Source organism: Elephantulus edwardii, unplaced genomic scaffold, assembly GCF_000299155.1.
Source record: "Elephantulus edwardii isolate Elephantulus edwardi_28Jun2011 unplaced genomic scaffold, EleEdw1.0 scaffold00369, whole genome shotgun sequence".
In the NCBI taxonomy this organism is placed as follows: domain Eukaryota; kingdom Metazoa; phylum Chordata; class Mammalia; order Macroscelidea; family Macroscelididae; genus Elephantulus; species Elephantulus edwardii.
Genome location: NW_006400119.1, coordinates 1,073,489 through 1,090,635, shown reverse-complemented (window position 1 = coordinate 1,090,635; position 17,147 = coordinate 1,073,489). Strand labels below are relative to the sequence as shown.

The 17,147-nt window shown below is 38.2% G+C and overlaps 1 pseudogene; it reads left to right on the top strand.

The window, feature by feature from the left end:
• Window positions 1–14,682: 14,682 nt before the first annotated feature.
• Window positions 14,683–16,653, top strand: LOC102859557 (annotated as a pseudogene).
• Window positions 16,654–17,147: the final 494 nt, after the last annotated feature.

The window sequence follows — 17,147 nt, the reverse complement described above, 5'->3', positions numbered from 1 at the left end:
AATGAATGAGTGGAAGCCCAAAATCTCTGTAAATGTTTATGAAAATTAATAAAATATAATTATAGAAAAAAAAACTGTCAAGAGGATATTCCTCTTTTATCATTGGACTGCTTGTATGTAAGCATCATGTTTTGTTATAGTCTTATCTAGTAATCCTTCAACCAATAGAGGCATCTGACTTTAAAACCCCCCAAACAAAGCCACACACATTTACTTTAGAAGTATTCTTTTTTCTTTGTTTACTTAGTTGTTTTATCTCTCACTACACGCACATGTGTGCATACACACACACACACACACACACACACTCTTGATGTGCCGTCGCGTTGACTGTGACTCATAGTGACCCTATACACACTAGCTCTAAATCTTGTTCTATCCTGAGCCAATCTCAGGTTCTCTGACACACTGGCCTTCATTAGCCCAGTTACTGCGTTGATCCAACTCAGTCAGGGTCTTCCTCTCTTGCACTGTCCCTCTTCCAAGCATGATATTGTTCCCCACAGACTATTCCCTTCTGGAAACATGCCCAAGGATGTGAAACAGAGCTTCAAAATCCTTGCCTCCGAGGAGCCACTTGGTTTCACCCTCTCCAGAACAGACCAGTTAGTTCTCTTAGCAGTACATGATATAATCAGTATTCTTCTCCAGCACCACAACTCAAATACATCTCTCTTTCTGTCATCTTTGGTCCTTGTCTGGCATCTATATGTTGTTGTTGTTAGGTGGTTTCGAGTCAAGTATAACACATAGTAACCCTATGAACAATTGAACCAAACCATATCCATATATCCTGTGCCATCCTCACACTTCCAGACACATTGGAGTCCATTGCAGCAGTCAACATGTCAATCCACCTGGTTGAAGGTCTTGTTCTCCTTCATTGACCCTCTGCCTTTCCAAGCATCATGTCCCTCTCCAAGGAATAGACCCTTCTAGCAATATGACCGAAGTATGTGAGATAAAGCTTTATCATCTTTGACTCGAAAGAGCACTTTGGTTGCACTTTATCCAAGACATATATGTTTGTTCTTTTGACCATCCATGGGATGTTCGGTACTATTCTCAAACAAAAGCTCAAAGGCATCAATTCTTTTGTCATCCTTATTCATATTCCAGCTCTCAGATGCATAGCAAGTGATCAGAAGCACCTTAGTCCTAAAACTGACATCATTCCTCCTCAAAAATTTAGAGAGGTCCCTAACTTATCTAGGGAGCTCTTATGGCCCAATGGGCAGGGGTAATGAGTAAGCCATCCTGAGGGCAGGTGGCTCTAATTCACAAGCTGCTCCATGGGAGCGATGGACAATCTCCTCCCCTGTGATTCACAGCCTCTGAAAAACCTGCTGGAAGGTAAAAAATGAGTTAATTGCGCCTCAATGACAACTGAGAGACACAGATACAGATTTCACTCATTCATTAATAGCAATGAGGTGTATACACACACATTAATTATATACACACATCAATATGTACTATACAAAGGCATTTAACTGTGTGAATCATAACAAATTATGGCTAACATTTACAAGAATTGGAATCCTAAAACATTTGATTCTCATTTTATATTCATATGAAATCTATACCTAGACCAAGAAGCTGTTGTCTGCATGGAGCAAGGGAACACTGTATGATGTAAAAATCATAAAGGATGTGTGTCAGAGTTGTATGCATTTCCACATACATATTTAATCTGTATACTGAACAAATAATTTGTGAAGCCAGACTCTGTACAGAATAATCTGACATCAGAATCGGAGAAGACTCATGAACAACTAGAGCTATGCAGATGACACAACTTTTCTTGCTCTAAAGTGAGGAGAATATGAAGCACTTGCTGCAGAAAATCATGAACTACATGATTTGGTATGGATTCTTTCTTTTTAAAAAAATTGCATTTCAATATCAAGAAAACAAAGGTCACCAGATGATAAACAGTCAACTTTATGATAGATGGGGAAAAAGATTGAAGTTGTCAAGATTTCACCTTGCTTGAATCAACAATCAACATGGTTGGTACCAGCAGTCAGGAAATCAGAAAACATATTGCATTGGGCAAGTTCACTGTCAGAGACTTCTCCAGAATGATGAAGATCAGTGATGTCAGTTTGAAGACTGAGGTGCACCTGATTCAGGTTATAGTCTTCTCAATCACTTGCTACATATCAGAGAGCTGGACAATGAACAAAAAAATACAGAAAAAGAATTGATACCTTTGAGTTGTGGTGTTAGAGAAGAGTGCTGAATATTCCATGGACAGCCAAAAAAACAAACAGATATGTCTTAGAAAAAGTGCAGCCAGATGCTCCTTGAAGGTAAGGATGGCTAAGCTTCATCTTTCATACTTGGCAGGTGGCTAGACAAGGCTGTTCCTTGAAATAGGACATCATGCTTGGAAAGATGAAGCCCAGTGAAGGAGAAGAAGACTCCCAATGAGATCAGTTGAATTGGTGACTTGAGCAATGGGCTCTAGTGTGTCAAAGATGACAAAATGGCAAAGAATAGGGCAAGGTTCAGGTATGCTGTTCATAGGTTCACAATGAGTCATACTTGACAGTGCCTAACAACATATATGTGTGTGTGCGTGTGTGTGTGTGAGTTAAAGTGTGTATGTATATACATAGCTGACCCCCCAGCAGGTTTTCAAAGGCAGTTAATCACATGTGAAGAGATTTCCCATCTTTCTCCCACCAAGCACCTGGTGGATTCGAGCCATGCACCTTTGGGACGGCAGTTGAGCTTCTTGCCACTGGGCTAATATATATATATTATATGATATGAATTTTGGTGGCCTAATGCTAAGGAATTGCACTGCCAACCCAAATGCACAAATGTCAGGTGATTGGCCATCTTCAACAAGATGAATGGACACAGTGACTGCAACAGTGGTCTTGAGGATAGTGGAGCTGGTGAGCGTGGCACAGCTTATGGTAAGGTTCAGATCTGCTGTTCATAGGGTCACAGTGAGTTGTAGTCAACTCGATGGCACCGAAACACACCATTCTTTGGTTGAAAGTTGAGTCTTGGAGGTGACTTCAGATCAAGAAAAGTTGAGAGCAGGAGGAAAAATGTTGAACAAAATTCATTCTTAAGAAGGACTAGGCTTAGTTGTCATGGTCTTGGAGGTTCCATTAATCTAGCAGACTAGTGAATTTACTTTTTTTAATTTTGAGTTTTGGTCTACATTTTCCCTCCCATTCTCTCAGAAACCTTCTATTGAAACCTCTTTCATAGAGGTCAGTAGTAGTAGCTAGGCACCAGCCATGGAGACTGAAGTTCTATTCAAGTCTATTAGTCATTTTGGCCTTTTAGTTTTGATTTTACTTACTGTACTGGACAAGAAAATACCAATATTTGTACTTTAGATGGCTGCCTGGAAATTTTTAAGACCCCAGTACCTACTTAGAAAAGTAGGTTATACAACATTGACTTTGTGAAGTATATTAGACTGAAGATAGCTCTGATGCCCTAAGTGGTAAGGAGTTGTGCTGACAACTCAAAGGTAGACAGTTCAAATCCACTAGATACTCTGTGGGAGAAAGATGGCAAATCTCCTTTAAGTGAGAGTTACAGCCTCTAAAAACTCTACAGGGTCAACTATAACTTGGTAGCAAACAACAAAAACAAAAACATTAGGCTAATTGCTTTGAACTTCCTTGCAAATATGGTCCTGAGCTCCTAGGTCCAACAGTTCATTCCTTCAAGGCGCTTGGTTAATAAGAAGTTGTCATTATTTTGCTCCCTCTTTGCTGTGCTATGCACATGGACTGATTTGTAGCACATGCAAGTACATGTGTAGAGCTACTGTCTGCCCTATATGTATTATCATGGGTGTAGTTTCATTCTCCTGTGCATACCTGTTCATCTTGCCTGTCTGCTTATGTATCTGATGGTAGATGAATGTCTGTTATTACCTATAAGGCATTATCGTATATGTAATAGAGTTTGCTTTTGACTCTTTGTCACTCTTGTGTACCTCGTTATACTTTCTTTTCCTTAATAATATTGTGCTGATTACCTCCTTTGTCTGCATATTGCCTTTCCTTTCACTCAATTTACTATGTGTCTCATCTAATTAGTGACTTTTCTCACCTCCTCTCATCCCTGGTAACCATAAACAAGTATTTCTTATTGTGTAAATCTTTCCTATCTTTTTATAGTGGTGTACTCATACAATGTTTGCCCTTTTGTTATTGACTCATTTAACTTAGCATGATGTCCTCAAGGCTCATCCACGTTGTGAGCTATTTCATGGTTTCTCCATTGTTCTTTAATATTGCATAATCCACTGTGTGTATGTGTCATAGTTTCTTTATCCAATCACATACTAATGATCACATAGGCTGTTTCAATCTCTGTTATTATGAAAAAAGCGGCAATGAGCTTAGTGTGCATATATATCTACTCACATCTGAGCTTTCACTACTTTTTTTTTCTTAATCCAAGTCAAAGTTTAATCTTTCAAGTATTTTTGATGCTTATAGAACAACCTAAGATGTTTTTGTTTTGAAACTATCTTGAAGTTAACCTCTTTACATAGTCTAGGAAACAGCCAAGGTAACTCTGAATCCAATCTTAAACCAATAAAGTTTTAATTTACATTCATGTACAATTAGTTCACTTTTGCCCTCAAACTCTCTAGTTGCTGACTAGTAACTAGTGTGAACTATGTACATGTGTACATATATGTGTATGTATGTAATATAGATAGATGGTCTATGTACCTATCCAGTATAATCTGTCTCGGGAATCTGAATATTTAATTACCAGGCATCCTCTTCACTCTCCACGCTATTCTGAACATAGATATGGGATTTGTTGATAATACTTTTTGAATATTACTGAGAATATAGAAGCTTTGCTGTTGCAATGACTAAGGGCTCGACTGCTAACCGAATGATCAGTGACGAAAAGAACTGATCATCTTCTATCATAAAGGTTGCAGTAAGGATCCCTATGGGACATTTCTACTTTATTGCTGTGAGCTATAATCCACTCAATGGCACATACAACAATAACATTGAATACAAATAATTGAGATATTTTTATTCCAACTCTACTCCTTTTAAAAAAATTTTTTTTATTTTTATTTTGAGCTTTCACTACTTTTTATATTATATACCTAGTAGTGAGAGTGCCTGGAAGATGTGATGACCTAGTGGTAAAAGACTGTGCCACAATCCCAAAGGAATGTGCTGCTCTGTAAAAGAAGGATGGGAAATCTCCTTCTGGGTGATTTTCTGTCTCTGAAAACCTGCTGGAGGGTCACCACTGCGTGGTAAGGAACTTTAGTGCCAATGCAAAGGTATGCGGTTTGAATCCACCAACTGCTCCACAGAAGAAAGACAGGCAGTCTTCCCATGTGATTTATTGTCTCTAAAAACCCACTGGTGGGTCAGCCATGGGTCATTTCTGACTCAATTGTACTCAGAAACAGTGATATTTCTAGATCAAGTGCTATTTTTAATTTTCAGCGTTTAAAGGCTATGCCATACAAAATTTAAACCATTTTAAATGGTGCAATTTATTGACATTAAGTACATTCACATTGCATGCAATCACAATCACCTTCGAAAGTTTTGACCTTTTATTTTATCATCTCAAACAGAAATTAGAACCTCACTATATAGGTCACATTTCTCCTCTCCCTTTATCCCTTGGTAATCACTAATTTGGATTTGCCTGTCTTAGATATCTCGTGTATCTTGTTGTGTGCTGTCGAGTTAGAACCGATGCATAACTGACCCTCTGGCAGGTTTTCAGAGGCACTGCTGATTTCTTTCCCAAGGAGCAGCTGCATGTCTTTAGGATTGCAGCACACCTTCTTACCACCAGATGTGACAGCTGCATCTGGCTCAGTATAGCATGGTTTCAATGTTCATCCATGTTGTAGCATGTATTAGTGTTGTGTTTTTTTTAATGACTGAATAGTATTATATGGGTATTGCAATTGCATTTGTCTATTCATCTGTTGATTGAAACTTGGGTTGTTTTTAAATTTTAGCTATAGTTAATAAAGCATCTATGAACATTTTTATACAAGCTTATGATTGATCACTTGCTTTCAATTCAGTCCTTTTGAAATTGATAAATCATATGGTAATCCTATGTTTAATATTCTGAAATTAATTTTCACCATTTTCCACAGTGACTGTATTATTTACATTCTTACCAGCAATGCTTGAGGGTTCCAATTTTCTCCACATTTTTACCAACACTTGTCATCTTTTTGAGGATTTTTTGTGTGGTTTTTTTTTTGGTTTTTTTGCTATCTTTATAATAAACATTTTTGTTAGTAGTCATCTTAATGGTTGTGAAGTGGTATATTATTGAGATTTTTTATTTGTATTTTTCTAATAACCAATGATGTTGAATACCATTTCATGCACTTCTTTGTCATTTGTTTATCTTCTTGGAAGAACTGTCTATTCAAGTCCTTTGCCTATTAAATTGAGTTTTTGGTGCATATTTTTGGTGTATATGTATATTTCTTGATATATTCTAGATGCTAGTCAAATAGACAATTTGCAAATATTTTTTCCCACTTGTGAGTTGTGTTTTTTTCTCATTCTTACTACTAATTTTTCTTTTGTTTCTACCCTCTCTATCCATTCTGTTATCAGTTATTGTTGTTTTTATGTACCATTGAGTCAGAACCAACTCATAGCTGCCCCTCCAGTGGGTTTTCAGAGGCAGTCAATCACATAAGAAGAGACTGTCCATCTTTCTTCCATGGAGTAGCTGGTGAATTCGAACACTTAAGTAGGCAGTGCAACTCTACCTCTTAACCACCAGAGCTCCCTCTGCAATCAGCGTGAGCTTTTAGGACTACATATCAACGAAGTTCAGGTGATTTAGCCCACAGAGTGTTGTATTGATAACTAACAATACACATCAGATCATGTCACTTTTCTACTGAGTAAAGGTTCTACATTATTCGTCTTCCACCAATGTGTTCAGACACCAGCCATGGTGTCTCTTTTTCACCACACTTCATCTACTCTGGCCCTTTCTGCATTTATTCTAATATGTAAGCACTCTCTAGTAGGAATCTTATGAGCTGCTTTCTTCACATGCTGCACTCTTACCCCCACACTTTTGCTAGCCAGTTCTTTCAGCACTGATTTAACTGTCACCCTCTCAGGCCAAACCTAAAACCCCAAAGAGTTGTTGTTGAGTAGATGACTATTCAGAGCAACTCTGTGTGTGTCAAAGTAACGTTGTTCTGCAAAGGGTTTAGATGACTGTGATCTTTCTGAAGCAGATCATCAGATCTTTCTTCTGAAGAATCTCTGAGTAGAATAAAACCACCGAATTATTGGTTGGTAGTTGTTTGTTGTGGTTAGATGCCTTCAAGTTGAGTATGACACCTAGTGACACTATGAACAACAGACCTGAACCCTGTCCTATCCTGTGCCATCCTCATATTCTCTAACACACTTGAGACAATTGCCATGGTCACTATGTCAATCCACCTGGTCAACAGTCTTCCTCTCACCTTCCCAAGCATAATGTCCCTCTCCAATGAACAGTTTTTCCTAGCAATATTCCTAAAGTATGTGAAGTTTCATCATTGTTGCTTCCAAGGAGCACTTCAGCCTCACATTCTCCAAGACATATGTTTGTTCTTTTGGCAGTTCATGGGATATTCAGAATTCTTCTCTAACATCACAAATGAAAGGCATCAGTTCTTCTTCTTTTATCCTTATTCATTGTCCAGCAGCATAGTAAGCGATTGAAAAAACCATGGCCAGGATATTAGTAGTTAAATACTTAATAATTTGTACCATTCAGGTATCAGGCTTATTTAAGTTCCTAATATAAGTCTGATCCTTTTTTTTTCCCTGCCTTCCTATAGATTCCTGAACTTTCCCTTATTGGCTCTTGTTACTATTATCATAATTTGTATGATTATTTATATATTATTGGTTCTAATTTAGATAATAGATATGATGAGATCATTGCTGTATACTATTAAGGTGGAGCTGACCTATAGCTGCTCCTCCAGAGGGTTTCCAGAGGCAGTAAATAACATGGAAGGAGATTATCAATTTTTCTCCCATGGAACAGCTGGTGGATTCGAACCATGTACCTTTGCAGTAGCAGTGCAATTCCTTACCACTAAGCCAGTAGAGACCCTGATGAAGCCATGTATCTTTTGCTTATAAGCTTTTCATCTCTATCCTTAATGCCTCCTAAGATGGAAGCTAATAATTACTGGTCATGTATCTTGCCACTTTACTAAATTGACCTGCTTTGTTTAGCAGTTGTTTTATTCAGTGTTTGGGTTTTTCTGTGTATGCTATTATGTTGTTGTTGTTATGTACCGTTGAGTTGGAACCAATGTATAACTGCCCCTCTAGTGGGTTTTCAGAGACAGTAAATCACTCAGAAGGAGATTGTCAATCATTCTCCCACTGAGCAACTGGTGGATTTGAACCTCATGCCTTTGGGATTACAGCACAGTTAGTGACAGTTTTATCATCTCGTTGCTAATTCAAATGTCCCTTATTTCCTTCTGTTGCCTTAGCAAATACTTCAAATACAATTTTGAGTAGGAATGGTGATGGCAGACATCCTCTTCTGTCCCTGTTCACAAAAGGGATATTTTTAGTCTTTCTCCATTGAGAGTTAGGTTTACTTTTGGTTTTGAGTATATAATTTTCACAATATTGAGAAAATTCTTTTCTATTCCTATTGTGTTTAATGTTTTAATCAGGAAGAGGTATTAGATTTTGTCAAAGGACTTTTCTGCACCAATTGATAGGATCATATGGTTCTTTGTTAATATGATGAATAATGTTAAACCATCCTCACATACTTATTATGAATCTCACTTGGTCATTATTTTTTTTTTAATATACCATTGGATTCTATTGTCTAGGATTTTGTTAAGGATCATTCTATGTTCATGAAAAATATTGGTATATAATTTTCTTCTTTGCCTTGTTTTGATATTAGGGTTATATTTGCTTCATAGGGTGATTCTAGGAGTGTTCTTTATTTTTCTGTTTTTAAAAATAATTTAAGTAGAGTTGGTACTAGGTTATTTCTGAATATTTAAAGAATTAAGCCATAAAGCCATCTGGGCCAAGACATTTTTTTACAAAAAGCAGTGAGATTTTTCAACAGTCACATAGAAAACATGAGAAAATAAAGAAACTAAGAAGACAATACTTGGGAATAAACCTAACTAGAGACACAAAAGTCCTGAATAAGGAAAATTACAGAACATTACTACAGGAAATAAGAGACCTAACTAAATGAAAAAAATGTGCCCTGTCCATGGATGAATAGTAAGACTTAGTAAAAATGACAGTCCTACCAAAAATAATCTGCACATTCAAAGCAGTTCCAACACGGATAACAAAATTCATTTTTCAAAGGTATAGAAAAGCCAGATTTATTTGGAAAGAGACTGAATAAACAAAAATCTTCTGAAAATAAGAAACTAAATAGAAAGCTTAGCACTCTCTGATCTCAAAACTTACTACACAGCCATAACAACCAAAACAACTACAGGTACATATACCAGTGGAATAGAAACTAGAAACCACAAATTAACCCATCTACTTGTGGTCAGGAGGTATTTGACAAAGAATCAAAACCTATTAAATGGGAAAACTACAGCCTCATCAACAAATGGTGCTGGCAAAACTGGATATCTACATACAGGAAACTGAAACAGGATCCACATCTCACACTAGATACAGAAATCAACTAAAGGTCGGTCAGAAAGCTGGGATTAAACCCAAAACCATAAAGATCATGAGACAAAACTGGACTAAACATAGATGCTCTAGTTTATTGGCAGAAATAAGCTTGCAAATACAGCAAAAATTGCATAACCAGGAGAGGATAAAATAGATGAAAATTGACAATCTTCTAAAAATTAAGTCCCTGTGTGCATCAACGACTTTTTCTAATAGAGTGAAAAGAAAACCTACAGAGCTGGAAACATATTTGGCAATGACATCTCAAACAAAGGTCTCATAATCAAAGTTTAAAGAATACTACAAGGCCTCCACAAGAAAAAGACTGACAACTCAGTAACAAAATGGGCAAAAGACATGAAAAGATTGTTCACCAAGGAAGACATTCCGATGGCCAGCAGACACATGAAGATATGCTCAAAATCACTAGCAATCAGAGAGATGTAAATAAAAACAACAATGAGATATCATCTCATGCCAGTAGCATTAGCAAACTTTAGTAGAACAGCAAGCAATAAATGTTGGAGAAGATGTGGAAAAATTGGAATTCTCATACTTTGTTGATGTGATTGTAAAACGGTATAACCGCTGTCTTAAGGCAATTTGGAATTTCCTCAAAAAGCTGAACTTAGAAATCCCATATTACCCAGCTATTCTACTCCTAGGAATATAGCCCAAGGAAATTAGAACTGAGACACAAATAGAGATATGTACACTTATGTTCATAGATCATTATTCACAATAGCAAGAAAATAGAAACAGCCCAAATGCCCATTGACAAATTAATGGACTGAGGAAATTGTGGTACATCCACACCATAGAATACTATGCAACACAAAGGAAGAATGATTTTGTAAAATACTATTTAACATGGGAGAATCTAGAGAACTTTATGCAGAGTGAAAAAACTTATTCAGAAAAAGACAAATACTACATAAGAGCATTATTGTAAAAATCTGAGAACTAGTAAAAAGTGTATAAATGTCCAAATGTGGAAGGGGAAAGAAAGAAAGGATGAAAAAAGGGGAAGAGTGGAAATCATGTAGGGGGATGAAAGAATGAGAAGATCAACAGGGACTTGAAAAGATGGGAAAATAATATAAAATACATGTATATGAATGGTTGTATGAAACACAATGTAAATTGTGTAAAGATTGTATAAAATACAATGTACATGAGTGAAACACAATGTAAACAAATCACTGTATGTAATATAATTTAAAAAAAGAAAAAATACTGGTCAATAAATATTTGTTGATTAAATAAATAAATAGATGGATTTGGGGGAGTTGGTCCTTTTCTGGTCGTACCCCCAAAATAACAAGTATATTTTTGGCTTGCCTATGAATTCCTTCTTTCTCTCATTCTCCCCCATCCCCATGTGTACCAGGAATGTGTGAGCTGCTTTGACTAAAAACTCTATTCTGCAATGGAGTATCTGACTGTCAGGGTGAACTTACTAACTTGTTTACAGAGTTCAAAGAACCCTGCGTTTATAAGAGGGATTCAACAGAAATGTCATGAACAAAATAAAAACGAGAGCAAAAGACACCAAAGTTAAGGTGAAATCTGGAAGCTGTGTCACTAAACACAGCTACAGACCTTTGCAAGGGGAAATAAATGTGAATCTAGTGGAACAGGGACCAAAAAGAGGAATTGATTACTTGAGGCGAAAAAGAGAAGTTTTAGAGCATAAGGGATGATTGGAAAGTGTCATTACAAATTATCTGGAAGCCTCTACAAACTCATTATTCCTATGAATTTTGTCTTTATTACAAAATGAGAAATTCAACGTGCTTTAATTTTTTTTAAAAAATTAAAGTATACTGGGCCGTATCACAAGGATGATGGTAACTTATGCATCACGAAGGTGTAGATGTTTTATAAGATTAACCCTTAGAGAAGAAACCAGGAAGTGGGGGTAAAAGAAAAGGAGAGAGAAATGTAATGCTTCAGCGGAGGAGTTAAGTTGGTGGTGACACATGAGGAATTGGGCTGAGGGAGGAGGGGGAAGTCCGTGGGGGATCTCTCAGGGAAGTCATGAGGAGCCATTGAAGTTAGAAGTTGACGTGAGTCATTAAGAGTCACTTACTTGGGATGTTTCTTCCTTTTTTCCTACTTTATTGTGTTATTCTCTGAATTATCTGTGATAAAGCCTTCAAAACGAGCAAAATTGTTTATGTGTGTGCGTGTTTGCCTCTACACTCCTGGAAAGTAATGATGCAACCTACTAAATATTTCATCACATTCAGTTGAATATGACAGAATAGTTTAAGAATGATGGCTTAGATAACAAAGGTGATTACCTCAAAAACATGGAATCTAGAGAACAAAAAGCTCTAGTGGCTTAGTGCTTAATGTAAAGGACTGCTAACCTACAGGTGGATGGTTCAAGTCTACCAGTGGCATTGCAAAAGAAAGCAAGACAGTCTACTCATGTAGAGACTTACAGCCTCAGGAACCTGATCGAGGGCCACCGTATGTCATAACTCACTCAATGGCAATGGATTTTATTTTGGTAAGAAAAGGAAAAAGGATACAGGAGAAGGATGTATTGATGAGGTCTGAACTTGAGGGAATTGTTGTTTCAGCTGGACTACTCCCCATCTATTTACTTACCTTCCTACTTATATATTTACATTTAATTCTCATTATAGTCTCAGTATTTATGTGTTATAAAGTCATCTCAAGTGTGAATATGAAACCTGCTTTGTTCTACATCATACGAGAACAATAGCACATGGGGCAATTCAAGTTTGCCACTGTTCTGTGTGTATGGATTTGCAAATGACAATGGAAACCCTGGAGTACTGGCTTCTGGGTTACAAATAAATTCTAAGTAGGCTGATGTGTAAATATGGAATAATTACACACACACATAAATATTAAAGACATATAGTTGCACAAATGGTAAGAAGTAGGCTTTGTCATTGTTGTTGGGACCATGAGTAATACGTGAAATCTTGATACAATTTCTTGAGAAAGCAGGCAGCAAGCAATGCCTCCATACTTGATATGTGATAGTTTTGTGAGAACTTGACAAATCTCGTATAGGGTGGGTGTGGTCTAAAGATAAAGATTGTTGGTTGTGTCCTGGAAGAGATAATATGAACTCTTGACATGCAGTATGCTGGAACCCCAGGGCAAGACAGAGAGAAGGCTCTTAGTGTTATAACTGCCACCTCCACACTTCTACCTGAGTAAGTTGGAGGTTAGTTAGTTGGAGGTTTTCTTTGGTGTACATTGGCTCAAATTTTGATCCTCTTGAGTAGGGTCCTCATAATCAACTAACTTTAATCATTGTTATTTAACATAGTGGCATCTCAAATGTATAGCTAGACAAGTGACAATGAGTTAGTGAATGGGGCCTGGTTATTTCAGGTTCCCAGTGTTTTCAGGAATCATTCAGGATTAATAAGAATGATAAACTAGGAACTTTGAACAGCTATTTGCAAAAAAAAATTTGCTTTAATTTTATTTATTTATATGTTTATTGGGTGTAAAATGAAATATACTTGGTCTCCAATCTCAATTTGTATTGAAGAGAATTGAGCCTTGATTTTCTGAGGCTATGGGATTATGGTCCAAAAAATTTGCTTGTCTAATTTGGCAAAACTGGTTCTTTATTATCCAGGTATGTTGCATTAAGAACGAATTACCTTGCTCTAAGCTAGGGAGTAGTAGGTACCACCCACACTTTATTTGTTAACCACTTGGCACGGTTACTATGACCTATGCTTGACTAATAAGAATCTCACCACCTTATCTTCCACCCCAGAAGAGGATGGTTTCCAAGACACCATTTTAAGGAGGAGTCCTAGAAAATCTGACTTGAAAACTCATTCCACATAAAGCTTCAGGAAGGCTTAACTCTTTCCAGTGATAAACTAATTCATTTGACATTTCAAATGACTACCCTATGCTACTTACTTTATAATTTGTGTATGTATATGCTTGCTTGTTCATAGTTTACTCTTCTGAGTACAGTACATGTCTATCAATTACTGTACAAAGGTAGCTTGAGGGCGCTGTGATGCTGGAGATTGTGTTACCAGTATTTTAATACCAGTAGGTCACCCTTGGTGGATAGGTTCCAGCAGAGCTTTCAGATTAAAACAGCCTAAGAAGAATGATTAACCATCCATTTTTGTAATAACTGGACTTTGAAAATCCTGTCAACAATTTAGAGAAACCCTGTTAGACATAATAGTAGAGGTAGAACTCTATAGAGTGGAATATAAGAAAAAATGAGGAGAAACAGTTATACACATCCATTATTAAGTAGAACATGGAATGTATGAAGTGTGAATGTGGGAAAATTAGAAGCTATAAAAAAAGAAATGGAACTTATAAGGCACTAGCAATTTGGAGTGGACTGGCACTGGTATTTTAAGTGAGACAGTCACATAGTCTGCTATGCTAAGAATGAAAAATGAAGAACAAATGATGTTGCATTCATAGTAAAAAAGACCATTATGCTGAGTGAACTAACTCAGTCTCTTAAGGATAAATACTGCACAAGACTATTATTGTACAAGTAGAAAGGTAACTAGTGAAACACGTATGGAGACCCAAGGAGGGAAATGGTGGGAAAAGAGTGGTGACGATGGGTAGGTGTTAAACTTTAGGGTTGCACAATTTGGTGTGGGGGAATGAGAAATGGGATGAAGGAAATGGGAAGGATTCAGAGCGGACCTGAAAAGACAGGGTAATGATAGGTAAGGTGGTTCATTTTATAAAATATAATGCATGGAAATCATTGTATGAAACACAATATGAATGAAGAATAGTGTAACACACAATATATATACGAACTTTGTAAGCAATATAAAAAATTTTTAAAAGAAATACATAGATAGTACTCTAAATAAATGAAATAATCTACATTTAAAAATACAAAAGGATAGCAAAATTATGATAGTATCCTGGTGCTAAAACACAAAGAACCCCCTTTCAGGTCAGGCCTTCGGGAAAGATGGCCGCAGTGCAGGAAGCTGAGATGAAAGTGGACGGCTGCGAGCCAAAACTGAGTAAGAAGTGGTGGTAAACCTTAGTTCCAGGGTATTCTGCCATGTTGACACAAGCTGCCGTAGGGCTTATTAGGGGGTCCCTGCGCCAAACCTCCTAGGCTCAGTGGGGTCAGAGGGAGCTGTGACTGGGCCAACTTGCTCCTTTCACAGCTCTTCACAAGGACAACCCACTTTCTGATAAAAGAAGTGAGCTCAAGAGGTGCCTGAAAGCTGAGAAGAAAATAGAGAAGGAAGCAAAGCAGAAAGAACTTAGTGAGAAACAGCTAAGCTGGGCTGCTGCAACCACCAACCATGACAATGACAATGGTGTGAGCACCGAGGAGAAGAGCCTGGGCCCCAATCAATACTACAAGATCCGCAGTCAAGCAGTCCAACAGCTGAAGGTCAGCGGGGAAGACCCATACCCACACAAATTCCATGTGGACATCTCGCTCACTGAGTTCATCCAGAAGTACAATCACCTGCAGCCTGGGGACCACCTGACTGACATCACCTTAAGGGTGGCAGGTAGCATCCATGCCAAAAGAGCTTCTGGAGGCAAGCTCATCTTCTATGACCTTCGAGGAGAGGGGGTCAAATTGCAAGTCATGGCCAATTCCAGGAATTACAAATCAGAAGAAGAATTCATTCATATCAATAATAAACTGCGTCAGGGAGACATAATTGGCATCCAGGGGAATCCGGGGAATACCAAGAAGGGTGAGCTGAGCATCATGCCCTACGAGATCAAGCTGCTCTCTCCCCGTTTGCATATGCTGCCTCATCTGCACTTTGGCCTCAAAGACAAGGAAACACGGTATCATCAAAGATACTTGGACTTGATCCTGAATGACTTTGTGAGGCAGAAGTTTATCGTCCGCTCCAAGATCATCACATATATGAGAAGTTTCTTGGATAAGTTTGGGTTCTTGGAGATTGAAACACCCATGATGAACATCATCCCAGGAGGCGCAGTGGCCAGACCTTTCATCACGTACCACAACGAGCTGGACATGAACTTATATATGCGAATTGCTCCAGAGCTCTACCACAAGATGCTGGTGGTTGGTGGCCTCGGTCGGGTATATGAAATTGGATGCCACTTCCAGAACGAAGGGATTGATTTGGCTCACAATCCTGAGTTCACCACTTGTGAGTTCTACATGGCCTACGCAGACTACCACGACCTCATGGAAATCACAGAGAAGATGATGTCAGGGACGGTGAAACACATCACTGGCAGTTACAAGGTCACCTACCATCTAGATGGCCCTCAGGGCCAAGCTTATGAGATCAACTTCACTCCACCCTTCTGAAGAATCAGCATGGTGGAAGAGCTTGAGAAAGTCCTGGGGGTGAAGCTGCCAGAAACTAACCTCTTTGAAACCGAAGAAACACGCAAAATCCTCGATGATGTTTGCACAGCAAAAGCTGTTGAGTGTCCTCCACCTCACACCACAGCCAGGCTCCTTGATAAGCTTGTCGGAGAATTCTTGGAAGTGACTTGCATCAACCCCACGTTCATCTGTGATCACCCACAAATAATGAGCCCTTTGGCCAAGTGGCACCGCTCTAAAGGGGGTCTGACTGAGCGTTTTGAGCTCTTTGTCATGAAGGAAGTGTGCAATGCCTACACTGAGCTGAATGACCCCATGCGGCAGCGGCAGCTCTTCGAAGAACAGGCCAAGGCCAAAGCTGCTGGTGATGATGAGGCCATGTTCATAGATGAGAACTTCTGTACTGCCCTGGAATATGGGCTGCCCCCGACAGCTGGCTGGGGCATGGGCATTGACCGGGTCACCATGTTCCTCACGGACTCCAATAACATCAAGGAAGTACTTCTGTTTCCTGCCATGAAGCCTGAAGATAAGAAGGACGACACAGGAGCCACTGATAATCCAGAGAGCAACCCAGTTGGCACTTCTGTTTAGAACATGATTGTGAATCCTATAACTCAGGCTTCTTTACTTCACACTGCTGCAAAAGAGCAAGGTCTGCTCTCCATGTTGTTACTACATTCAGTTCAGGCACCAGAAGAAAGAAGAGGAATTAAGAATTCTTGTTTACTCCTTATTATCAAATAAACCACTTGTATCTGTTCTTGTCTTGCAAAAAATCCCCCCAAAACAAAAACAAACCCAACCAAAAAACCACAAAGAACCATTATATATATATCTCCATTGTCTGTAGGAATTATATATCTGTTGCCTGTAGCAATTATATATCCATGCTGAGATGAGCAGGCAGCATGCTTTGTGAACAATATGCCTAAAAACACTCAATATGACTTCTAAAAAAAAAAGACCACTTCAAGATCTACTCTAACGTACAATGCTATGAGTGATAGGATACTATCCATGCACATATAATGAAGGCTTGTTAATACAACTGTTATGCAAATACACATGTTGTTATATGCCGTTGA